The 26,261-nt window shown below is 49.8% G+C and overlaps 2 protein-coding genes across 4 annotated transcripts in view; one reads left to right on the top strand and one right to left on the bottom strand.

Annotated features, from left to right (window-relative positions):
- Positions 1–26,261, bottom strand: part of FAM114A1 (family with sequence similarity 114 member A1) — a 156,213-nt gene that overhangs the window by 105,891 nt on the left and 24,061 nt on the right. The window contains exon 1 of one of the 2 annotated variants that reach the window (XM_063922568.1): positions 4,442–4,572. The exons of the other annotated variant lie outside the window; for it this stretch is intronic. The gene's annotated coding sequence lies outside the window, so the exon portion shown is untranslated. Of the gene's footprint in view, positions 1–4,441; positions 4,573–26,261 lie in introns of those variants that run through there. 2 annotated transcript variants of the gene reach the window in all.
- LOC134927734 (toll-like receptor 1) overlaps positions 12,163–26,261 on the top strand; it is a 57,990-nt gene continuing 43,891 nt past the window's right edge. For both annotated transcript variants that reach the window (XR_010177716.1, XM_063922629.1), the window contains exon 1: positions 12,163–12,248. The gene's annotated coding sequence lies outside the window, so the exon portion shown is untranslated. The remainder of the gene's footprint in view (positions 12,249–26,261) is intronic.

Below are 26,261 nucleotides of genomic sequence, written 5' to 3'. Positions count from 1 at the left end.
ACCTTTAGTAGCCATTCAAACCCGTTTGTGTCAACTTGTGTGCATGTTATCAGACCAAAATCTCCAGGGTATGTAAACTTTTGATCAGGGTCATTTGGGTAGTTTCTGTTGTCATTATGATTTAAAAAGAGTAAACACAGTTGTTTGACAATAAATGGCTTCAACCAACCACTAACCATGAGTGAAAGAAAAGTTTGTAAGTTATCATTCATATTCTCTGACAAATGGCCAGAAAATCACAAATTCTGCTAGGGTATGTAAACTTATGAGCACAACTGCATATATTTATGAAGTGGCCCAGACGTTGCACTCTTTAATGGTTAGTCAAACCAATGAGGTGGCAGGCCACACCCGCTCTGCAGACTGGCCACACCCCTAACATGGGCCCCTACCACTGCATTACCCCGGTGGGCCCTACATGCCCCAGTCCGACACTGATGTCTCTTCTTTCTGGGGTCTGCTGTGTGGTGTTAGGGTCTGAGTACTGGGGAGTGCAGCACAAGTGAGTCTCTCCCTGTGGTAAGAGCGGCTTGGTGAGGGGATACAGGGCTTTGGGATGTGGTGGGGGCAGTGCCAGATTAAGGTCCCCATTGACCTGGAGCTGAAATTTATGAAGGGCCTATTGTGTGGAATATATAGGACCTGCCTTCGTGGGGGGAAGGGGCGTGGCCACAGAATAGTATCAATTCACATTACACAGCACAGTAGAGCCGCTTATACACGTCATACCCCAGTAGAGCCGCTTATACATGTCACACCCCAGTGGAGCCACTTAAACATGTTACACCCCAGTAGAGCCGCTTATACACGATACACCACAGTAGAGTCGCATATACACGTTACACCTCAGTAGATCCACTTATACACGTTACACCACAGAGGAGCTGCTTATACACGTTACACCACAGAGGAGCTGCTTATACATGTTACACCTCAGTAGATCCGCTTATACACGTTACACCACAGAGGAGCTGCTTATACACGTTACACCTCAGTAGATCTGCTTAGACACGTTACACCACAGAGGAGCCGCTTATACACATTACACCACAGAGAAGCCGCTGATACACGTTACACCACACTGGAGCCGCTTAAACACGTTACACCACAGAGGAGCTGCTTATACACGGTACACCTCAGTAGATCCGCTTATACACATTACACCACAGAGGAGCTGCTCATACACGTTACACCTCAGTAGATCTGCTTAGACACGTTACACCACAGAGGAGCCGCTTATACACATTACACCACAGAGAAGCCGCTTATACACGTTACACCACACTGGAGCCGCTTATACACGTTACACCACAGAGGAGCCGCTTATACTTGTTACACTACAGAGGAGCCGCTTATACACGTTACACCACAGAGGAGCTGCTCATACACGTTACACCTCAGTAGATCTGCTTAGACACGTTACACCACAGAGGAGTCGCTTATACACGTTACACCACAGAGAAGCCGCTTATACACGTTACACCACACTGGAGCCGCTTATACACGTTACATCACAGAGGAGCTGCTTATACTTGTTACACTACAGAGGAGCCGCTTATACATGTTACACCACAGAGGAGCCGCTTATACACGTTACTCTACAGAGGAGCCGCATATACACATTACTCCACTGTAGAGCCGCTTATAAATGTTACATAGACTGTATAGAGCAGGGGTGGGGAACCTCAGGCCCCAGGGCCGTATAAGGCCCGCAGAGCCACTACCCGGGCGCTCGCTGAGATTTTATTGCTAGTGGATGCTTGGCTTCTTACCCTCAGTAGCAGCCGGAGGCAGGAGCTCACTCCTGAGCTCCAGCTTCCGGCTCTGGCAGTGTGCGTGTGCTGCTGTGCGGTGTTATGGGAGAGATGTCTTGACTTCTCTCCCACAGTTCTGAGGAGCGAGCGGCCAGGCGGAGGGCAATGGTCCGGAAGCAGGAGCAGGGCTGGTGAGTATTGTGGGTTTTTTTTCTTTTAATGTGTGTGTAAGCGTCGCTACTAGTGGGCATATCTAATGGGGCATAACAACTGACTGGTGGCATATCTAATGGGGCATAACAAGTGACGGGGCATATCTAAGGGGGCATAACAAGTGACTGGGGGCTTACTGGGGGCATATCTACTGGGGCATAACAACTGACTGGGGGTATATCTACTGGGGGCATAACTACTGACTGGGGGCATATCTACTGGGGCATAACTACTGGGGGCATATCTACTAGGGACATATCTACTGGGGGCAGGCTAATTTTTAAGTTGATAATTTTTGTATGGCCCCCGAAGGAATTTATAAATATCCAAATGGCCCTTGGTAGAAAAAAGGTTCCCCACCCCTGGTATAGAGGCACACTGACACACCCATATGGTACAGGTCCCAGGGGCACACACACACACACACACACACACACACACACACACACACACACACTGTACAGTGGAAGCCGCCTCTGCCATGTTCCAGCTATAGGTCATAGCTCCAGCTCCCCCTCGTTAGTAGACGCTGCACTGTCTCCCTCCCCCTGTTCCCTGGCATAGGGGAAGGGCTGTGGAGACAGAGCAGTCTCCCGGGAGGCGGAGCAGGCAGTTCCAGGTTTCCTCTGTGCTCTTACCAGAGGAGCCTGGCTGTTACTGTCCAGATCGGCCAGATGATGCGGCAGCGGCAGAGAGAGTACCGATGACTTCAGCAGCACCCTCACCCATCCAGCGCTCTATGCAGCTGTGTAGTCAGCGTATGTGTAGGGCTGGGCCTGTATGTGGCTAATAACCACATATAAACACCTGCTCCTAGCAGCCACTCATATAACAGAGTTGAGGGGGTATATTATTTACTAAGGTCCCGATTTTTGCCGAGTTTTTTTTTTTTTCCCCAAAGAGTCATCTCGGGAATTTACTAAACACAAATCTTGGCAGTGATGAGGGCATTCGTATTTGTTTTAACGGCAGAGTTGACAAATATGAATGAATACACCATCGGTCAAATATGCCTGTTATTTTATACAACTCGGTAATTTACTAAGAATTCGTATTAACAATCACTGCCGGCAATAGCCAAACATTGCCGGTAAATCATGGAATTCTTTTTTAATAGACCTGCTTTTTTTATCCGTACTCTGATAGGCATGCATGGATCAGTAAGATCCGTGCATGCTTATCTGTGGGTAGGGGTGTGAAAGTCTGCTAACTCAAAGAAAAAAACTGCGTGGGGTCCCCCCTCCTAAGCATAACCAGCTTCTGGCTCTTTGAGCCGGTCCTGGTTGTAAAAATACAGGGGGAAAAATGCATAGGGTCCCCCCATATTTAAACAACCAGCACCGGGCTCTGCGTCCGGTCCTGGTTCAAAAAATACGGGGGACAAAAGATGTAGGGGTCCCCCGTATTTTTTAAACCAGCACCGGGCTCCTCTAGCCAGAGAGATAATGCCACAGCTAGGGGACACTTTTATATAGGTCCCTGCGGCCGTGGCATTACCCCCCAACTCAGTGGCGTGCGGTGAGGTCAGTGGCTGGTGAGGCATGTCCGCTACCACCGCCACTATGGCCACTGCCAGTGCCCGCTACTGTACCGCCATGCCAGCTGCCAATGCCTGCTAAAGTCGCGGCATCGGACTGGGAATTAGCTGTCGGAGCTAATTCCCAGTCCGATGCCGCCGCCAATGCCAGCGAAGTCTGGGAAGCAACAGCAGCCAAGGCCGGTTAAGGAGAGCAGTGGAGGGTCTGCCTGGAAGTGGGATTACAGCTGCAGGCTGGTTGATAAAGACCATGGTAGTAATTGTTCCCCTCTCCTTATACCCCGGCACACATACAGTATTTACCCCCCCTCCTCTTATACCCCAACACACACAGTAATTACCCCCCTCCTCTAACACACACACACACACACACACACACACACACACACACACACACACACACACACTAATCACCCCCCCTCCCCTTATGCCCCAGCACATATTTAGTAATCACCCCCCCTTTATGCCTCAGCACATATCTAGTAATCACCCCCCCTTTATGCCTCAGCACATATCTAGTAATCACCCCCCCCCTTTATGCCCCAGCACATATCTAGTAATCACCCCCCCCCCCCCCTTATGCCCCAGCATATATCCAGTAATGACCCCCCCTCCCCTTTTCCCCTGGCAAATATGGTGTAATTGATTGCCTGCCTGCCCTGCCCCCCCCCCCCCCCCCCCATACCCTGGCACAGTGCGCACATCTCTGTGCTGAGCAATGCTGTGTACGGTCCATGTGCTGCCCTGCTATCTGAAACACAGAGCGCAGGGCAGTCTATGGTCTGTAGTACACAGCAGCGCTCAGCACGGACATGGGTGATGGCGGGACATGCAGATCTGTACAGCGGCTCTCTACAGCGGCGCGGATACGGACATGTGGAGGGGCGGAGGATGACGGCGTATGTTGTGCTGCGGCGCCCCTGATGCTGGCCCTTACCTGGAGCAATCCCGGCGGCAGTGAGAGCGGGGCCCGGCAATCAGTTAGAGGTGAGCAGACAGGTGTTCTGGTGCAGGAGCCTCTCTAAGGGTGGAGGGTGGGCTAGACCCCAGGGGGGAGCTGTGATTCTGGTGCCCAATCATATCTGCCTCAGTGACAGGGGCGTGCTTTGATATGGGCTGCAAGCACGCCCCTGTCACTGAGGCACTCACACTAGTGCCGCTTACAGCGCTTTTTAAATGGGCTTTTTACTGCGCATCTCTTAGCCCCGCCCCCCGCTTCCAGTCCTTTATAATTGTCCGCAAGAGGCACCGCTCTCGGTGCCGCCTACACTAATTTAAACCTGTTTTTACAATGAATACAATAATATAAAGCATTTACTTATGACACAGAATGTGTCATAAGTATCTCTTTGTATTATTGTAATCATTAATGACAGGGGAGGCACTGCCTCCCCTGACTGCACGTCCCTGCCCCAACTAGTCACCCCTGGCCGAGGTTCCCTGGAGTAGTGGGGACCCCTTAAATCAAGGGGTCCCCCCCCTCCAGGCACCCAAGGACCAGGGGTGAAGCCCGAGGCTGTCTCCCCCCCCCATCCGTGGGCGGTGGATGGGAGGCTGATAGCCTTTGTGTAAAATAAAGAATATTTTTTTTTTGTAGTAGAACTACAAGTCCCAGCAAGCCTTCCCTGCAAGCTGGTACTTGAAGAACCACAAGTACCAGCATGTGGGAAAATAACGGCCCGCTGGTACCTGTAGTTCTACTACAAAAAATACCCCCAGAAAAACTCTATACAGACACCGTGAAAGTACAATTTTAATAACACACACTTACACACTCACATACTTACCTACCTCCAACGCTGCGATTCACGTCCACTTGTCCAGTACAATCCACAGATTACCTTGTAAAAATAAAATAAAATTTACAACCAATCCAGTGTAGATCTGTCCTCTTCTTTCTCGTCGTAATTCAGGGACTTGTTAAAAAAAACAAACCGAAAAACCCGAGTCACGCTACTAAAGGGGTTCAAAGTTTACGCATGGAACCCCTTTTCCCGAATGGCGGGACCCCCCGTGACTTCTGTCAGTGAAGGTCCCGCCAGCCAATCAGGGAGCGCCATGTCATGGCACTCTCCTGATTGGCTGTGTGCTCCTGCCCTGTCAATCAGGAGGAGCACACTGGTTAGAGCAGGGGTGGGGAACCTCAGGACCGAGGGCTGTATAAGGCTCGCAGAGCCACTTGATCCAGCCCGGCCAGGCTCACCTAGCCGGGCGCCCGCTGAGATTTTATTGCTAGTGGGCGCCTGCAGGCCCGCCATCAAGGGGGGTCTCCGGGTACCTGAGTCCCGGGCCCTGCCAGAAAGGGGGCCCGGGTGTCAGCAGTATTGTATATGTAGTGCCAGACCCACCAGTGTTCCAGGTAGCACGGCACCGGCATGCAGTAGCCGGCATATAGAGAGAGACATGAAGAGCTGCATTGTAACTATGGCATCGGCCGTGAGCCAATCAGAGCTTGAGGACCGGCAGCCAATCAGGAGCCGCTGGCTCCTGATTGGCACTCGGTCCGCGAGCTCCGACTAGCTTGCGGGCCGCAGCCGATTCCACATTTATAATGCTGCTGTCCCTGTCTCTATATGCCGGCTACTGCCTGCTGCTGCCGCGCTCCCTGGAACACTGGTGGGTCCGGCACTACATATACCACACTGCAGTGCTAACACTCAGGTCCTGAAGCAGCTGCTGCTGCTGTTGTGAACGTAGGCCACAGGGAAAGGAGGAGCCGCTGAGCTGCATCCAGTGGTGCAAGTAGAAAAAATGTCTTACGGGTACTGTGTGCGCGCGCCTTCGGCGCGCGCGCAAAAAATGGGTGTGGCCAATGAAAATGGGGGCGTGATACACATATGGGGGGAGGGGCAGATACATGACCCCAATAGTGCCAGATACACATTGCCCCACAGTGCCAGATATACATTGCCCCACAGTGCCAGATACACATTGCCTCACTGTGCCAGATGCACAAATGCCCCCAGATTGCCAGATACACAAATGTCCCCAGAGTGCCAGATACACATTGCCTCACAGTGTCAGATACACATTGCCTCACAGTGCCAGATACACAAATGCCCCCAGAGTGCCAGATATACATTGCCTCACAGTGTCAGATACACATTGCCTCACAGTGCCAGATACACAAATGCCCCCAGAGTGCCAGATACACAAATGCCCCCACTGTGTCAAATATACATTGCCCCCCAGTGCCAGATACAGAAATGCCCCCACAGTGCCAGATACACAAGTATGCCCCCAGTGCCAGATATGCCCCCAGTGCCAGATACAGAAATGCCTCCAGTGCCAGATACACAAGTATGCCCCCATTACCAGATATGCCCTCAGTGTCAGATATGCCCCAGTGCCAGATACACATGTCTCCGCAGGGCCAGATATGGCCACAGTGCCAGATACACATGTCCCCCCAGTGCCAGATATGCCCCCCAGTGCCAGATATGCCCCCCAGTGCCAGATACACATGTCCTTCCAGTGCCAGATATGCCCCCAGTGCCAGATATCCCCCAGTGCCAGGTACACAAGTCCCCCCCAGTGCCAGATATGCCCCCAGTGCCAGATACACATGTCCTTCCAGTGCCAGATATGCCCCCAGTGCCAGATATCCCCCAGTGCCAGGTACACAAGTCCCCCCCAGTGCCAGATATGCTCCCAGTGCCAGGTATACATGCCCCCCCCCCAGTGCCAGATATCCCCCAGTGCCAGGTACACAAGTCCCCCAGTGCCAGATATGCTCCCAGTGCCAGGTATACATGCCCCCCCAGTGCCAGATATCCCCCAGTGCCAGGTATAACATGCCCCCCCCCCCAGTGCCAGATATGCCCCCAGTGCCAGATACCCCAGTGCCAGGTATAACATGCCCCCCCAGTGCCAGATATCCCCCAGTGCCAGGTATAACATGCCCCCCCCCCCCCAGTGCCAGATATGCCCCCAGTGCCAGATATCCCCAGTGCCAGGTATAACATGCCCCCCCCAGTGCCAGATATCCCCCAGTGTCAGGTATACATGCCCCCCCCCCCCCCCCAGTGCCAGATATGCCCCCAGTGCCAGATATCCCCAGTGCCAGGTATAACATGCCCCCCCAGTGCCAGATATCCCCCAGTGCCAGGTATAACATGCCCCCCCCCCCCCAGTGCCAGATATGCCCCCAGTGCCAGATATCCCCAGTGCCAGGTATAACATGCCCCCCCAGTGCCAGATATCCCCCAGTGTCAGGTATACATGCCCCCCTCCCCCCTCACCGCTGCCGCTGCTGTCGCCATCCTGTGAGGGAAGGAGAGCGCAGCCTGCACCCTCTCCTTCCCCTCTGTCTCCGGCGGGTGTCTCAGTTTAATTCAGTGCCGATCCGTGAGCCAATCAGAGCTCGCACCCGCGAGCTCTGATTGGCTCACGGATCGGCGCTGAATTAAACTGAGACAGCCGCCGGAGACTGAGGGGAAGGAGAGGCGCAGGCTGCGCTCTCCTTCCCTCACATCAGCGGCGGTGCGGCGGGGACGGCGGGGACGGCGGGGAGCAGCAGAGGGAGGGAGGGAAGAGGAGCTGCGGCCCGTCGGTGTGGGTACGGCGTACCCACGGCTAAATTCTTACGGGTACGCCGTACCCACCCGTACCCACCCGTACCCACACACTTGCACCACTGGCTGCATGTCTCCTCTCTGGTCCTTCGCTTTCCCTCCTATGTGACTGCTGAGCTTGGGTGCTGGGGATCTGAGGTCATGTTCTAGTGACTGTCCCCAGCGCCTAATGTACAGGTATATAGGAAAGCTGGCCAGCTGGTATCCAGGCCAGGGAGGAGAGGATGAGGTCTGCCTGGAGAAAAGGAGGAAGGCCACCCCCACACCCTTCAAAACCCCCTACCCCACCAGCCCACCACAGTTCCTCCCTCCTATCATCTCTCCACCTGCCGTTGCGACCATTGATGTGGATCTGAGGTGATGCTGCAGCTCTGCCGTGCACCCAGGTAAGTAAATTGTAATTATCACTATATTTATCACCCTTTTCCTGTCACACTTACCTTCTCCCTCTCTATTTCTTCCAGTCACCCACTACCTCTCCCTATCAACCCCTGTCACCCCATCATCCTCTCCGTCACCATATGCCTCTCACCGTCATCCTGTCCATGTCACCCTTTTCCTCTCCCTGTCACCCTCGCCCAGTCATCCTCTCCCTGTCACCATCATCCTTTTCCTGTGACCCTCTTCCTCACCCTGTCATTCCCTCCCTGTCACCATCTTCCTCTCTCCCTGTCACCCTCTCCACCTGCCTGCTACCCTCTTCCTCTGCGTTTCACCCTCTTCCTTTCAGATTTAGGTGTGTGTATGTAGAATTGATTTGGCTTTCACTATAAATTTTGTATATATTCTGGTTTTCTGTGGGTGTGTGAATTTACAGCAGTTTTCTCTTCTATATTTCTGTGTTTTTATAGTATATGTTATAGGATAACATGTTACACCCACAGCCCAAACTTTGGCAATTTATTTTTAAACTGATTTACAAACCAATTGATATCCCACTCACGCTGTAACTCCACCCACATTATTCACAGCTCCACCCACCTCTGTGTTCCACCTTTCCCCAGAGAAGAGGTGGGGGGCCCTGCCCATTTTGTCAGTCCCGGGCCCCACTATTTCTGATGGCAGCCCTGGGCGCCTGGCTTCTTACCCTCAGTAGCAGCCGGAGGCAGGAGCTCACTCCTGAGCTCTGGCTTCCGGCTCTGGCAGTGTGCGTGTGCTGCTGTGCGGTGTTATGGGAGAGATGTCATGACTTCTCTCCCATAGATCTGAGGGGGGCAACGGTCTGGAAGCAGGGCTGGTGAGTATTGTGTTTTTTTCCCTTTTAATGTGTGTGTGTGTAAGCGTCGCTACTAGTGGGCATATCTAATGGGGCATAACAACTGACTGGTGGCATATCTAATGGGGCATAACAAGTGACGGGGCATATCTAATGGGGCATAACAAGTGACTGGGGGCATATCTAATGGGGCATAACAAGTGACGGGGCATATCTAATGGGGCATAACAAGTGACTGGGGGCATACTTACTGGGGGCATATCTACTGGGGCATAACAACTGACTGGGGGCATAACTACTGACTGGGGGCATATCTACTGGGGCATAACTACTGGGGGCATATCTACTGGGGGCATATCTACTGGGGCATAACTACCGGGGACATATCTACTGGGGGCAGGCTCATTTTTAAGTTGATAATTTTTGTATGGCCCCCGAAGGATTTTATAAATATCCAAATGGCCCTTGGTAGAAAAAAGGTTCCCCGCCCCTGGGTTAGAATGTAGTTTAGCGCAGCTCCATTGTAAGCAATGATGGGAACTTTGCGGTCTGCGGTAGACCGCAAAGTTAATTGGGGTCAGCCGGTTGATGCTGTCGTAGATGATCCAATGCTGTGTCCTAGGATGCAGGTCAGATTACTAATGGAAGCAGGAGATGTGCCGCTAGATAGGGCGCCAGTGTGATTTTACAAGTTGTGAATGGCCAGTGGCACTGACTGCTCCGACAACTGCATCAGCTGTCCTGCAGCACACACAGCATTGACCCGGGCTGCTGGAATATGCAGCCATGTTATTGTTATAAAATAAGTGATACAATAATACTCTCCAGTTGTTTTAAACCAGGTTAAATTAATTAAACAAGCTCATGTAACCACATTGTTTCCTGCTGGTTTTCTTGTCGCACAGCTCGCAAGGTAAGCAGGTGAACAGAACCAGTAGAGCAGGTTTCCTTTATGCTTCTAAATATGTCAGGTTTCTCTATGTTGGCACTGACCCTAATGGCACCTCGTCATGTTGTCATGGTTACAAAAACACCAGTAACCGTTTCTACAACTCATCATAAACGATAACTTCCCATCAGGCGTGATTCAGGAGAGGAGGGGGCATGTGTGCACTCCGTGTAGGGTCCCCCCTCCTCTCTGCAGTGCAGTAGACTCTGCACATGCACAGGTCTTCGGAAACATGGCGCCCGCCATGTTCTGCTAACAAATATCTACCGCGCATGAGCAAATCACCAGGAAAATGTCCACCTCGCCAATTTTCCGAGTGATTTCTGTTGCAGAAGCAGCTCTGATGCGGGTTTCCGGAAAGGTAAGTAATTGAATATGGGTGCAGGGTGTGGACCCTCCTAGACCCCTGAACTGCACACACTGGACCTGTTATAGATACACCTATGCTTCCCATGCACGTGACGATGTGTGATGCTAAAGAAATAATATAGGTTATCAGTAGCCTAGAAGGACTCACATCTCCATACACCCACGATGGGATCCCGGATGGGGCCCTTGCCACAGACATGGTGACCCTGAGCTACATTAATATTATTGACAGTTGGGATGATTAGTGTTATAGGCCCTACACACATGCCGATATTCTGAAAGATATGAACGATCTCGTTCATAAATGAACGAGAACTCGTTCATATCTTTCAGTGTGGAGACTCCAGCGATGAACGATGCGCGGCCCCGCGCTCGTTCATCGCTGGTCTCCCGTCGGCTGTACATGCAGGCCAATATGGACGATCTCGTCCATATTTGCCTGCACTTCAATGCAGCCGGGTGACGGGGGGAGTGAAGAAACTTCACTCCCCCCGTCACTGCCCCCCCGCCGCCGGGTTGCTCGTCAGCCGTATCGGCCGTCGGGCACCTCGGCAGCGCATCGCCGAGTGTGTAGGGCCCCTTAGGCTCTGAGAACACACAGATTGCCATGTACAATGCCAGGCAGAGCCCAGTCAATGAAATACCCGTTAGAAGCCGGTTTCTTTAAGCAACTTCTCCACATTATCTCTCTCCAAGGCTTGATACATCTCCCCCTCAGGTTCCTGCTGTTCTTTTGAAATGATGATCATTTTAGCTTGAAGTTTTTGCTTTGGAGAATGAATGACCTTGAACCTGTTGAACAAGAAGTTCGTATGGGGGGTGAGAATTTTGTTGAACACCTTGAAGCTTTACCAGCTATCAAACCTTTGCTGTTTTAGCCTAGGCCTTCTTCAGTGCTGTGCAGTGCGCTGTCCGAAAACACGCAAGCCTGGCATACTCTGCATGAGCCCCGTGGCAGTTTATGGTCGTTAGGTCGACACAACTTAGGTCGGCACTCATTAGGTTGACCACTGAAGGTCGACAATGCCATTAGGTCGACATGCATTAGGTCGACATTGCCGCTAGGTCATCATGTAGTAGGTCGACAGGTCAAAAGGTGACATTTTTTTTCTTTTAATTTTTTGGATATTTTCATACTTAACGATCCACGTGGACTACGATTGGAATGGTAATCTGTGCCGAGCGAAGCAACGCACCTTGCATGCGAGGTGACACGGTGCACTAATTTCAGTTCCCCATCACATTACGGAGAAAACTACACCAAAAACAGTCAAAAACCTCATGTCGACATTTTGACCTGTCGACCTAGTACATGTCGACCTAATGCCCATGTCGACCTTCAGTGGTCGACCTAATGAGTGTCGACCTAAGTTGGGTCGACCCAACGACCCATACCCCACAGCACACTAGCAGAAGTTTAAATGACGGAATGATGACTTTAATAAAAGGAGAAGAAGTGATGTGAAAGTGAAAGTTAGAGCCGCCTATACAGCAGAGTGCACTGTGTGTATACAGCTACTCGTGCTTCCTGTTCTGCCAGACCTCGGCTGGGTTTGGCAGGAATAACATCTCTGCGCGTCTAATAGGAGAAAAGCACCTGTTAGTATCTGTGAAAGTGTGGCAGCCACAGACCTGTGTAAGTATCGTCACTTATGCTATTATAGCTGCATTCTGCGGAGGTGTCATTCCTTTACTGTATACATTAGTTTGTTATCGAATATTCAGAGAGCAAAGAGCTCAGGTTTAGTACATACAAGCTTTAACGGGCAGATTTCACTTTTTTTTACTGAATTAATGGGAAAAAATTGTGTTTCACATTATTTTAGTATCACTTGAATGTATTAAAGGGCTTTTTTGTGTAAAAAAAAAAAACTGCTCCACACCCTTTAATTCTCTTTATTTTTTTGTGTGTAACATCGCATTCCCATACTTGTAATGGGAAATGTGATCAGGGCGAATTTACACAAAAGAAAATGATTATTTTTTTAAATACTGCAGTGAGCCCTGTCATAATTGTGCCATCTTCACGTAGCGTAATAATAACAGGGCTCACTGCGGATCCTGTACTTCTGCATAGCTTTCTCTGCCCACAAGCCGAGAAAGCTGTTTAGGAACTTGGCCAGTTTGATCAGCTATGTGTGTCCGCTGTAGTAAAAACATTAAAATTAAAATAAAAAGAGATCGGTGTTCTGGTGAGGGCTGCCGGTCATTGGGGCTCCCTGCTGCTCCTGTGACCCCCTGTGCAGTAAAGTGATGCTGCAAAGCGGCAGCTCACTTTACAGTACCAGAGGTCACAGCAGCATGGATATAAAACAATATATAAATATATGTGCACCCCAGGCATTCAGAGGTGTAGCAAGGTGTCATGGTGCCTGGAGCATGGTATGTTTCGGCGCCCCCTCTCTCCTGTACTGAAATGGGAGCGTGACCACCTGGGCCGGTTCTAGACTTTGTGGCACCTAGGGCAAAAGTTTCCTTTGGCGCCCCGCCCACACACACACCTAGGTCAAACATAGTGCGCGCAGCAAAAAAAAAGGAGCGTGGCTTCATAGAGAAGGGGCATGGCCACAGATATGCCCCTGTAGTTATGGACCCAGAAGTTGTGCCCCCTGTAGCTGTGCCAGCTGTAGATATGTCCCCTGTAGTTGTGCCCTCAGTAGATTTGCCCCCTGTAGCTGTGCCCCTGTAGATTTGCCCCCAGAAGTTGTGCCCCTGTAGCTGAGCCCCCTGTAAATTTGCCCCCAGTAGTTGTGCCCCCTGTAGTTGTGCCCCCTGTAGCTGTGCCCCTTGTAGCTGTGCCCCCTATAGATTTGCCCCCAGTAGTTGTGCCCCCTGTAGCTGTGCTCCCTGTAGATTTGCCCCCAGTAGTTGTGACCCCAGTAGCTGTGCCCCATGGTGCTGTGCCCTCTGTAGATTTGCCCTAGTAGTTGTGCCCCTGTAGCTGTGCCCCCTGTAGATTTGCCCCCTGTAGTTGTGCCCCTGTAGCTGTGCCCACAGTAGAATTGCCCCAGTAGTTGTGCCCCCTGTAGTTGTGCCCTCAGTAGATTTGCCCCAGTAGTTGTGCTCCCTGTAGATTTGCCCCCAGTAGTTGTGCTCTCTGTAGCTGTGCCCCCTATAGATTTGCCCCCAGTAGTTGTGCCCTCAGTAGATTTCCCCCCAGTAGTTGTGCCCCCTGTAGATTTGCCCCCCGTAGATTTGCCCCCAGTAGTTGTGCCCCCTGTAGCTTTGCCCCCTGTATATTTGCCCCCAGTATTTGTGCCCCCTGTAGATTTGCCCCCGAGTAGCTGTGCCCCCAGTAGTTGTGCCCTCGGTAGATTTGCCCCCAGTAGTAGCGCCCCCTGTAGATTTGCCCCCGAGTAGCTGTGCCCCAGTAGTTGTGCCCTCGGTAGATTTGCCCCCAGTAGTAGTGCCCCCTGTAGCTGTGCCCCCAGTAGTTGTGCCCCCTGTAGCTGTGCCCCCTGTAGATTTGCCCCCAGTAGTAGTGCCTCCTGTAGATTTGCCCCCGAGTAGCTGTGCCCCCAGTAGTTGTGCCCTCAGTAGATTTGCCCCCAGTAGTAGTGCCCCCTGTAGATTTGCCCCCAGTCAGTTTCCCCCCTGGTTTTTGCAGCTTACACACACTAAAGAAAAACAGCAAAAAAACAATACTGACCTGCCCCGCTCCTGCTTGCCGTTGCTACTGCTCCGTCTCTGCAGTCCTGTGGAGTCTGTCCGCGTCTCCACCCGTCTGGCGTCTGACGTCATCACGGAGCACGGAGGGGTGGCGGGGAGGAGGGAGGGAGCTGACGGTGCTAAGGCTCGCAGCTGTCAGTGACTGACAGCTGCGAGCTACGTGCGGCCAGGCGGAGGTTCCGGTGGAGTCGAGCTGCGGCGCCCTGTACAGTCTTGGGCCCCTGGAGCTCGAGCTCCACCGAAACTGCCCTCCCTACGCCCCTGCAGGCATTGTATGGTTTGTCCCAGATAAAAAGTTATTTTCATTTTTTTTTGTGCTTGGCTGCCACCTCAGAGCCTCTGCCTGTTCTGTATTTTGGTTCTGCCTAATCATCAGCAGAAATAATGTTAATGGTACTTGTACTTATCTATAAAACTTTCCTTAAGTCCTCTTTTGCAAGACAGACTTCATGACTAATGTCAGTGAAAACAATTGAGGGAAGTACAATATGCCAGTTTCACAAACTCCGTCAGTACAGTCCAGGTTTTAAGGATATCCATGCTTGGGCAAAGGTAAAACTAGTACCTCGGTCAATTTTATTTAACTATATGGACTCAAGAATGGCTATAGCTAAAACCATGGACTGCAATGACTGAGTTTAGGAAACTGCATTATGACCTACAAAAATGCAGAGAATCTTATTAAACTTATACATGCAATAAAACTGTAAGGGTTGTGTATGTACGTGGCATTTTTTTTAGATATACTTCTAGAGACTGTTTATGAACTATGGAGACGAAAAAAAATCGGATTTTTTTGTCTGTCTATTTGTCTGTCTGCTCGTTCCAGCATCACACAAAAACTACTGGATTACTTTGGATTGAATTTTCACTATTGAATAGCTTAGTGACCTAGAAAAAAACTGAGGTATGTATGATGTCTCCATGTGACATCAGGAAGAAGAGCAATAAAGGAAAAAACAGAAACTTAACAAGTCCAAAATGACTATGGAGGAGATGTACTAAACATGCCCATAGCAACCAAGCAGCACTGATGTAACATTTATAGTTTGCATACTATGAAAGTATACAGAGCAGCTGATTGGTTGCCATGTGCAACTTCTCCCCAAGCTCACTTCTCCACTTTTATCACTGCTTAGTACATCTCCCCCTATGTGTGGAATTTCTGAACTCACTTAGTGCAGCTGGACTTAGGGCCTAATTCAGACCTGATCGCAGCAGCAGAATCTTTCTCTAATGTGCAAAACCATGGGGGTAATTCCAAGTTGATCGTAGCAGGAAATTTGTTAGCAGTTGGGCAAAACCATGTGCACTGCAGGGGAGGCAGATATAACATTTGCAGAGAGAGTTAGATTTGGGTGGGTTATTTTATTTCTGTGCAGGGTAAATACTGGCTGCTTTATTCTTACACTACAATTTTGATTTCAGTTTGAACACACCACACCCAAATCTAACTCTCTCTGCACATGTTACATTTGCCCCAGCTGCACTGCACATGGATTTGCCGATTAGAGAAAAATGTTGCTGCTGCGATCAGGTCTGAATTAGATCCTTAGGGGTCATTCTGACCCGATCGCACGCTGCAGTTTATCACAGCGCAGCGATTGGGTCAGAACTGTGCATGTGCTGGCGCCGCAATGCGCCGGCGCATGCCAGAAGGCCGTCGCTGAGCTACGATTGCCTCTGCCTGATTGACAGGCAGAGGCGGTCGATGGGCGGGGGGGCAGAACAGCGGCAGTTTGGCCGCCGTTTTGTGGGCGTGGTCCGGCCAACACAGGCGTGGCCGGACCCTGTGGGGGGCGGGCCGCAGCGGCTGCGTGATGTCACACGTAGCCGCTGCGGGCCGGGGAGCAACGAGTAGCTCCTGGCCAGCACGCTAAAGCTGCGCTGGCCGATAGCTACTCCTAAAGTAGCTTTTTGCAGTATACATGCTCCCGCTGGGTGAAATAATCAGGCGCCATGGGCTAGTCTACCACTGCTATGCAGATGATACACAGCTGTACTTGTCCTTTGCTCCGGGCACTGATAACCCAATAGCAGGGGCGGATTGGGAACAAAAAGCGGCCCTGGAAAAATTTGTACTAGTGGCCCCACATGGGCAGCACCAGAGGTGTAAGGTCTAGCCATGGGCCATGGCAGCAGCACCCTCCCCCCAAGACTTTCCAGATAGTGGGGATGTCCAGCATCAAGGGGGAAGTTAAAAATAAACAAAAATGAAATATTATGAGCACATTATATGATACACCTTCAGAATTTAGGAAACTATATAATTCTTTAGAAAGATATATTTTCTTGCTTATTACACCAACCGCGTATCCCAATCACTATTCACTCAATCCTATATGTCAGCCAAGCAGGCAGACAGAGCATACACTAGATCATCTGCAATCACAGGCGAAGTGGCAAAGTCATTTTCATATATGCAAATTATTTAGCATCTTATTCATTATGTCTATAAAAAGGACCACATGTCCTCAAACAAAACAGGCCCCATGGCAGGGCCGGCTCTACCATTAGGCAGCTTTAGGCGGCTGCCTAGGGGCGCCGCCCACAGGAGGGCACCACGAATTAATCTAGTAAAAAACTGAACTATGTCTCTTTATGCGGGTTAGTAATGAACTTACAGATGGGGGAATGGAACACAATAAGGAGCATACAAATATATGTATGTGGATATATATGTATGTATACACATACAATTAAAGGGATGTAGTTGGCATTCCAGCGGACGATATGTTGGTGGCGGAATCCCGACAGCTGGCATCCTGAATGTTAGTATGCCGGGGAGGGTTAGGGTCAGGCTGCGGGGAGGGAGAGTTAGAGTAAGAGGTAAGTATAATTTATTTAATTCAAAATGTCAGTATTGTGGTGGTCTGGATGCCGCTGTCTGCATTATGACTGGCGGCATTCTGTACCCAACCCCAGTTAAACATCTCCAGCAGACCTCATATACAATATTATACAGTTTATAAAGAATAGTAGTATATTGTGAACAAAGTCACAACATTTTGTGACGTGTTTGCAATATGCTTTATTACTTTAAAAATCCTTGAGTGTTGTACCATTTCTCTATACTGTATATGTATAATGATGCAATTCACCCCAGCCTACCTAGTGGTCGTCTGCATCTCCCCTCCAGGAGGTGGTGGGGGCTTTGCAGATTAAGGTGCGCTAGGCTGAAGCTTTGCCTAGGGTGCAGAGAGACACCCCCCCCCCCCCCCGGGTGCGCCGGCCCACCGGGAATCTTCCCTGTGAGCCCTATGGCCAATCCGCCTCTGCTCAATAGCAACCGTAAATGGCTGTCTAGCTGAACTCCAGGAGTGGATGAGTGCTAGTTGCCTGCGACTGAACCCGGATAAAACAGAGGTCCTTATGATAGGACCGCAACATCAAAGGACAAGGCTGCAGCATAGCCAACCAACTGGACTTACACTCGGGGATTCGGAATTACAAACCACTGATCGTGTGCGGAATCTTGGCATTGTCCTGGATGGTGGCTTGACACTTAAACATCAGATATCAGCCACAATCAAATCCTCATTCTTTCACCTGAGGAACATAGCCAGAATCAAGCACTTAATTCCCTCAGATGATCTGCCAAAAGTCATCCACGCATTTGTAGCATCTCGATTAGACTACTGTAATGCCCTCTACCTTGGTCTCCTAGCAAAAGAATTGCACCACTTACAGCTGGTGCAAAACACAGCTGCCAGGCTGTTAACCAACCAGCCCCGTTCTAACCACATAACACCCATACTCTACTCCCTTCACTGGCTGCCTGTAAGACGGCGAATCATCTTCAAGATTGGCTTACTGAGTTTCAAAGCACTACATGACCAGGCCCCAAGGTACCTGAAGCAGCTACTGACCCCATACTGCCCCACTCAATTACTGCGATCTGTAGATGAAGGACTTTTAGCAGTACCTAGAATCTCCCGTATTTCATCTGGGGGTCGAGCTTTTAGTCATGCGGCTCCGACTCTATGGAACTCACTTCCCCGCACAGTGCGAGAGGCCCCGACTATAGAATCCTTCAAATGTAGACTCAAGACTTTCCTTTTTACCCAAGCATTCCCATAAATGTCCCTTTAGTATCTCCATGCTTCTGTATTTTATGAAAATCTGTTCTGTACTTCATTATTTTCTGTACTATATTATGCTATGTATCTGTTAAGCGCCTTGAGTCCTATTGGAGAACGAGCACTATATAAATAAAATTATTATTATTATTATTAAAGTGCAAAAGCATCGCCACTGTGCGATGCTTTTGCACTTAAGCGGTGGGGGGGCGGCACAGACATGCGGGGCGGGATAGCCCTGTGCTGGGCGTCCCCCCGCATGTCTATTGTCATGATCGTAGCCCTGCAAAATTTTGCAGGGCTACGATCAACTCGGAATGACCCCCTTGGTGCACAGCATTGCACTGAAAGTTGGTGTTCCGATCATGCTTTTATGGAACTTGACTCCACCCAAGTTATGCCACGGAACTCACGGAAGACTTAAAGTGACTGCTCTGCAGAGGATCCTAAATGAGGCAGAGATTCCAATGAGAAGTGGCGCAGGTGACCCTGTGTTTATACCACATATAATCCTTATCCCCACCAATTTTACTTTTCATTTCAAGCACCTGCTTTGCTATGATGATCAACAAGTCACAGGGGCAAACGGTTAAGGCTGCAGGCGTAGATCTCAGGACCAGCTGCTTCTCCCATGGCAGCTTTACATGGCTTGCGCATGAGTTAGTAGGCCCAAGTATCTTTTTGTGGTAATCCCTGAAGGAGAAACTGCAAATATTGTTTAGAAAGAAATTTTGTGATCAATGTGTACAATATAAAATATACATCACAATATTAGATGGCACTACTGTCTTTGTAAAATTAGTTCCGCTGAGAAATAACAGACATCCATGCAAGCGAAGTTGCGAGCAAACTCTAGTTATCTGTATGGAAAGTATTACCAGTAAAGTGAATCCAACAGCTATTGTCACTTGCACATGGGGGCAACTTCTAATGGTATGCGGTTGTTAGGTCGACCACACTTAGGCCGACAGTCAATAAGTCGACCCCTATTGGCATTATGTCGACGTGTTTCAAAGGTCGACATGACAGGTTGGCACAGGAAATGTTGACACTAGTTTTTAACTTTTTTTTTTTACTTTTTCATACTTTACGATCCACATGCACTATGATTGGGAATAGTAAGTTGTAACCTGCCCGAAGCAGGGGGAAGCAGTGCACTAATTGGGGTTCCCACTGATTTAAGCGTAAACGGCACCAAAAAAAGTCAAAACACGCATGTCAAGCTTTTCCCGTGTCAACCCTTTTCACGTTGACCTTCAGTCCGTGTCGACCTTGTTCCTGTGTCGACCTAGTGCATGTCGACCAAAAGTGGTCAACCTAGACAGGGTCAACCCAATGATCCACACCCCTTCTAATATAACATTCAGTAACTTCTGATGATGATTCCTGGAGAACGTGACGATCTATACTTTTTTTCAGTGTCCCCTAATCCCATCACACATTGCAGTCGGGTTATATGCCTGACGATACATAACTTTATCCTAAATGTGTAGTCACATTGCCGTAACGTACGTTTCTTTTATGCAAATTACTGCAAGTGTTCAATAGGGTACAGTAATTCATGTTTTTATAGTGCAAATGTACCAAAATACTCTGCATACAGTATGTAGAACATGATATATAAGCTACTTTTTTTTTCAAGTTAACATTTTATTTCCTGTAAATGGGATTTGTAAAGTCCACCAAATATAGTTCATACAGTACAATGAAGCAACAGCTTTACAGCATAATACAATGCAGTCACCTGCCAATTACATCACTACTGCACTAATCCGGCCAACACACCCCGTTCTGGGACAAATGCCTCCAAAGCAGCCTCTTTAGTGGTAAGGAGTTATCTTGGTAGAACACTGGGGGTCATTCCGACCTGTTCGCACGCAGCGGTTCTTCGCTGCGGTGCGAATGGGTCGGAAATGCGCATGCGCGGCGGACACATTGCGCATGCGTGTCGTTGTGTGGCGACGATTGTTGCTGGGCAACGACGCCGCCAGCGAGAAGACGGACAGGCGGGAGGCGTTTCGGGGCGGATACTCACCGTTTTCCAGGCGTGGTGAGTCCAACGCAGGCGTGTCGAGGTGTTTGGAGGGCGGATGTCTGACGTCAGGACTGGGACCTTCACCGCTGGATCCATCGCACTGGGTGAGTAACTGCAGCCCTGGTCTTGTTTTACTTGAAACTTTTTTAGCATAGCAGGGCTGCACAAGCGATCGCAGCCCTGCTATGCTAAAATACACTCCCCCATAGGCGGCGTCAAGTTGATTGCACGAGCAGCAAAAAGTTGCTACGTGTGATCAACTCGGAATGAACCCCACTGTTAAGCCTTTCCCTGTGCTGCACCTCCAGATATGGCTCTGCCACTACTTACGCTGGTTACCCTCACTGTCCATGATCATCTAACTACAATATCTAAGTTACATGTGTGTGCCTCATATGTCTCTAATAATGGGGGTAATTCTGAGTTGATCGCAGTAGGAACTTTGTTAGCAGTTGGGCAAAACCATGTGCACTGCAGGGGAGGCAGATATACCATGTGCAGAGAGAGTTAGATTTGGGTGGGTTATTTTGTTTCTGTGCAGGGAAAATACTGGCTGCTTTATTTTTACACTGCAATTTAGATTGCAGATTGAACTCACCACACCCAAATCTAACTCTCTCTGCACATGTTATATCTGCCTCCCCTGCAGTGCACATGGTTTTGCCCAACTGCTAACAAAGTTCCTGCTGCGATCAACTCAGAATTACCCCCATTATTCCCTTTGTTACATTTTGCAATCCAAGATGATCTGAGTGTGACATCTCCCTACTTTCCACGTATGTCGCTGGTATGTAACACAATTATTTCCACTGTTCGTTTTCAGTGAGGAGAATGTTACTGTATATACATTGAAACCCTTTGACCCCTTTCTTTATTTGATCCCACAAGTTAAGGTGAAGTCTCTACCGTCTTCTACTCTTGCCACACTACTAACTATCACGACCCTATCACATAACTCCCAACTGTCCCAATTTGAGGGGACTGTCTTGCCATCACAATTATCAGGGCTTTGTGCAGATTTGGGTACAGCTGGAGGGGGTGGGGGAGAGTGTGTGTGTGTGTGGGGGGGGGGGGGGGGGGGGAATGCGTATCACTCTATTTGATGCACTTTCATTACTCAGCATACTAGCGAGGAAGGTTTTCAGCAGTGAGAACAGGGGTTGTTAGGCCACTCCTTTTGGCTTTGTCCTGATATAGAATTTTACAGTCTTGTAAAATTAGCTTTCCCCTCACAAATCAGTCTCCTGGGCTTATCTCAGCCTTTACTAATATCTGTAATCTTTCTACTGGAATATTTCTATTGCTGTTTAAACGTGTAGTTATTAGGTGCTCGACTGTGTGGAGTGTCCAGACCCTGGTAGTTGAGTGACATATGAAGAAACGACATTGGCGCCCCCCCCATGCAAGATAGGGGCAGTGCGCGCCGTAGGTGCGCAAAAAATATATAGGGGCGTGGCTTTATGGGGAAGGGGCGTGGCCACAAAATAATAGCAATTCATACTACGGTGCACAGTAGTCTCCATTATTCAAATTACGCTGCACAGTAGCGCCACTACACCAGGTAGAGCCCCTTTTATACATTACAGCAGACAGCGTCCCCCTTTTTACACATTACAGCAGACAGTCTCCCTTTTTACACATTGCGGCAGCCAGTCCCCCTTTTTACACATTACAGCAGACAGTCTCCCTTTTTACACATTGCGGCAGCCAGTCCCCCTTTTCACACATTGCGGCAGCCAGTCCCCCTTTTTACACATTGCGGCAGCCAGTCCCCCTTTTTACACATTGCGGCAGCCAGTCCCCCTTTTTACACATTGCGGCAGCCAGTCCCCCTTTTTACACATTGCGGCAGCCAGTCCCCCTTTTTACACATTGCGGCAGCCAGGCCCTCTTTTTACACATTGCGGCAGCCAGTCCCCCTTTTTACACATTTTGGCAGCCAGGCCCCCTTTTTATACATTGCGGCAGCCAGGACCCCTTTTTACACATTGCGGCAGCCAGTCCCCCTTTTTTACACATTGCGGCAGCCAGGCCCCCTTTTTACACATTGCGGCAGCCAGGACCCCTTTTTACACATTACAGCAGACAGTCCCCTTTTTACACATTGCGGCAGCCAGTCCCCCTTTTTACACATTGCGGCAGCCAGTCCCCCTTTTTACACATTGCGGCAGCCAGTCCCCCTTTTTACACAATGCGTCAGCCAGTTCCCCTTTTTACACATTGCGGCAGCCAGGCCCCCTTTTTACACATTGCGGCAGCCAGGACCCCTTTTTACACATTGCGGCAGCCAGTCCCCCTTTTTACACATTACGGCAGACAGTCCCCCTTTTTACACATTGCAGCAGCCAGTCCCCCTTATTACACATTGCGGCAGCCAGTCCCCCTTTTTACACATTGCAGCAGCCAGTCCCCCTTTTTACACATTGCGGCAGCCAGTCCCCCTTTTTACACATTGCGGCAGCCAGTCCCCCTTTTTACACATTGCGGCAGCCAGGCCCCCTTTCTACACATTGCAGCAGCCAGGACCCCTTTTTACACATTATGGCAGACGGTGTCCCCCAGAGAGAGAGAGAGAGAGAGAGAGAGAGAGAAAGAGAGACAGAGGGATATACTTACCTTCTCCCCGCTGACAGGCTCCTCGTGCTGGCATCTCCCTCTGTGCAGGCATCGGACAAGGAGGAGGAGGGAGGGGGACTGGAGCCGCAGCAGCGCTATGTCATTGGTAGTAAGCGCCGCTGCAGCATCCCCCTCTCCTTCCATATAGGCTGCCTGGCGCTGCTGTGGATGCTGGGATGGAGGAACCGCATCCCAGCATCCACAGCAGCGCCGGGCAGCCTATACGGAAGGAGAGGGGGATGCTGCAGCGGCGCTTACTACCAATGAAATAGCGCTGCTGCGGCTCCAGTGCCCCTCCCTCCTCCTCCTCCTTCTCACCTGCCTCCGGCGCTTCTCTCTCCTCCAGCGCGGCTGCGGCGCACGGCAAAGACTTCAGAGGCGGCATGTAATGAGTCAATTTGACTCATTACATGCCGCTGGCCGTGCGCCCTCAGGGCAACTGCGCTGTGTGCCAAGCCCACTTGGCACACACGTAGTTACGGCCCTGCCTAGCGGCATACATTAATATCGTGGGTTCTATTGGATCGATGTACTAAGTCTTGGAGAGAGATAAAGTGGATGGAGAGAAAGTACCAGCCAATCAGCTCCTAACTGCCATGTTACAGGCTGTGTTTGAAAAATCATAATAAAAAAAAATAGCAGCGCTAGTAATTAATGTGACCGAGTAGCAAATGGATGGTTGGAAAAGGTATAAGATGTTTTAGATGTTGATGTTACAGCCAATTATTTCCTTCTAACATGCTACTATTTTGTTTAGTAATGGTTTTGAGGTGACTCGGTGCCAATAAATTCTTCAGGGATTTATTCCTATGAAAAATAAAGCAGGGATCATGTGACAAGAAGGTGTATAAGATATTGTCTTGTTTAAGAATGTTGTAGTTCTTAGACACGATATCTCTAATCTCGGAGTGGCAGTTATTAAAGGTTAAAATAAATGCCACCTCCCTTTCTTCTTGTTTAGACCCCTCTTTCTTAGTGGAGACCAAGAATTTATCTCTTTCCATACTTTTCATATCTTTTAGTGCTGGCATGTCCAAACTGTGGCCCACCAGCTGTTGAGAAACTACACATCCCAGCATGCCCTTACACAGCTTTAGCATTCTCTGACAGCAAAACTGTATCAGGGCATGCTGGGATATGTAGTTTCACAACAGCTGGAGGGCCACAGTTTGGACATGCCTGTAAGTGCTTTCTGAACCAGTTGCTCATGATATCCCCTAGTTATAAATGATTCAACCATAGTTTTTGCTCGTACTTCAAAGGAATCCAAATCTGAACAATTCCTTCTCAGAAGTGTCAGTTGACCTTTTGGAATACTTTTGCTCGTTGTCCAGTTTAAATTGAAAGGAACAAGCACTGTTTGATCATTGGTGACCAGGAGTGTTTACAATTTTATCCATATTTTATTATTGTTGATTGTTTTTATAAATCTTAAGGGCCCTACACATTTAACGATCTGCCGCCGAGCTGCCCGACGGCGTAAACGGGCGACCCGGCGGAGGGGGGGGGGGGCAGTGACGGGGGGAGTGAAGTTTCTTCACTCCCCCCATCACAGGGCTCCATAGAAGTGCAGGCAATATGGACGAGATCGTCCATATTGGCCTGCATGCACAGCCGACGGGGCACCAGCGATGAACGAGCGCAGGGCCGCGCATCGTTCATCGCTGGTGCCCCCACACTCAAAGATATGAATGGTATCTCGTTCATTAATGAACAAGATCGTTCATATCTTTGAGAATTATCACCCAGTGTGTAGGGCCTATTATACCTTTCCAACCATCCATCTGCTACTCAGTCACATTAATTCTTAATTTTTTTGAAATTATGGTTTATTCTTGTTTTAATAGGACTGACTAGCCATATTCTATTAGCAGCAGCATTGGAACAACACACCCATTAGCGCCTAATTCTACCTTTGGTTCAGTTTCTGTCTTTGAAAAATGGCAGTTAGGAGCTGGTTGGTTGGTACTTTATCTACCAGGACTGTTTCTAGCCAATTTGGCTCCCAGTGCGAGATTAAAAAATGCGCCCCTCCCCCACACCCCTAGATAAAAAAAAAAACTTGCGCGCGCACCCGGCAAGGGGGCGTGGCCTCATCTAAATGGGTGTGCCTCGTCTGAAAAGACTACCTCACAATCCAGTTTTTGACCCTGCTCCAACAGATCACGACCACCACAGGAAAAAAAAATTCTACCATATTAAGCCCCACACAGTAATGCCCCCTGCACCATATTATGCCACACACCGCAATGACCTTGATATATTAAATCCCCACACTACGGCAGGCAAGAGTCCCCATTTCACACATTACAGCAGGTGTCCCCATTTTACACATTGAGAGAGAGAGAGAGAGAGAATACTTACAGAGGCGATTACCGCTCTTCGGCCCGCCTCACCAGTCACTCCTCGCGCCGGCCTTTCCCTCTTCCTAACTTGGATACTTGGATCCCCCTCTGTAATCTGCTCGGGGGGGGGGGGGGGGGGGGGGGCATCGCGGAGTGAAGAGGTTGCGTCGTGACGTAACGACGCAACCGCGTCATTCCGTGAAACTCCGCCCCCCGAGCTGGTTACTCGGGGAGAAATAGGAGGGGGTAGCAGGGAGCCACAGTTAGTGCCGCGGCGGGCGCCCAGTGCGGTTGCACTGCTCGCCTGCCCCAAGAAACTGCCCTGTTATCTACGTCCACTTTATCTCACTCCAAGTCTTAGTACATAGACCCCTAGGTCATTCCGAGTTGATCGCTCTCTAGCTGTTTTTAGCAGCCGTGCGAACGCATAGTTGCCGCCCACCGGCAAGGCTGTGATCGCTTTTACAGCTGAGAGATGCAAACACAATTTGTGCAGTTTCTGAGTAGCTCAGAACTTACTCAGCCGCTGCGATGACTTCTGCTTGTTCAGTCCCGGAATTGACGTCAGACACCCGCCCTTCAAACGCCTGGACACGCCTGCGTTTCTCCAACCACTCCTGGAAAACGGTCAGTTGACACCCAGAAACGCCTCCTTGCTGTCAATCTCCTTGAGAACACCCGTGCGAACTTTATCGTCGTAGAATCCATCGCTGGGCGCCGATCCACTTTGCACTCGTACGACGCGCCTGCGCATTGCAGTGCATACGCATGCGCAGTTCTGAACTGATCACTGTGCTGTGAAAATCCGCAGCGTGCGATCAGGTCGGAATGACCCCCAATGTCTCTTAGAAAACAAATAAGCGTACTCCTTTATGTCATCCTCAACTCAGAGCTGGGATCTTCCT

This window comes from Pseudophryne corroboree, chromosome 1, assembly GCF_028390025.1.
Source record: "Pseudophryne corroboree isolate aPseCor3 chromosome 1, aPseCor3.hap2, whole genome shotgun sequence".
In the NCBI taxonomy this organism is placed as follows: domain Eukaryota; kingdom Metazoa; phylum Chordata; class Amphibia; order Anura; family Myobatrachidae; genus Pseudophryne; species Pseudophryne corroboree.
Note: the sequence above shows the minus strand (reverse complement) of the source record. Positions and strands in the feature narration are given on the sequence as shown.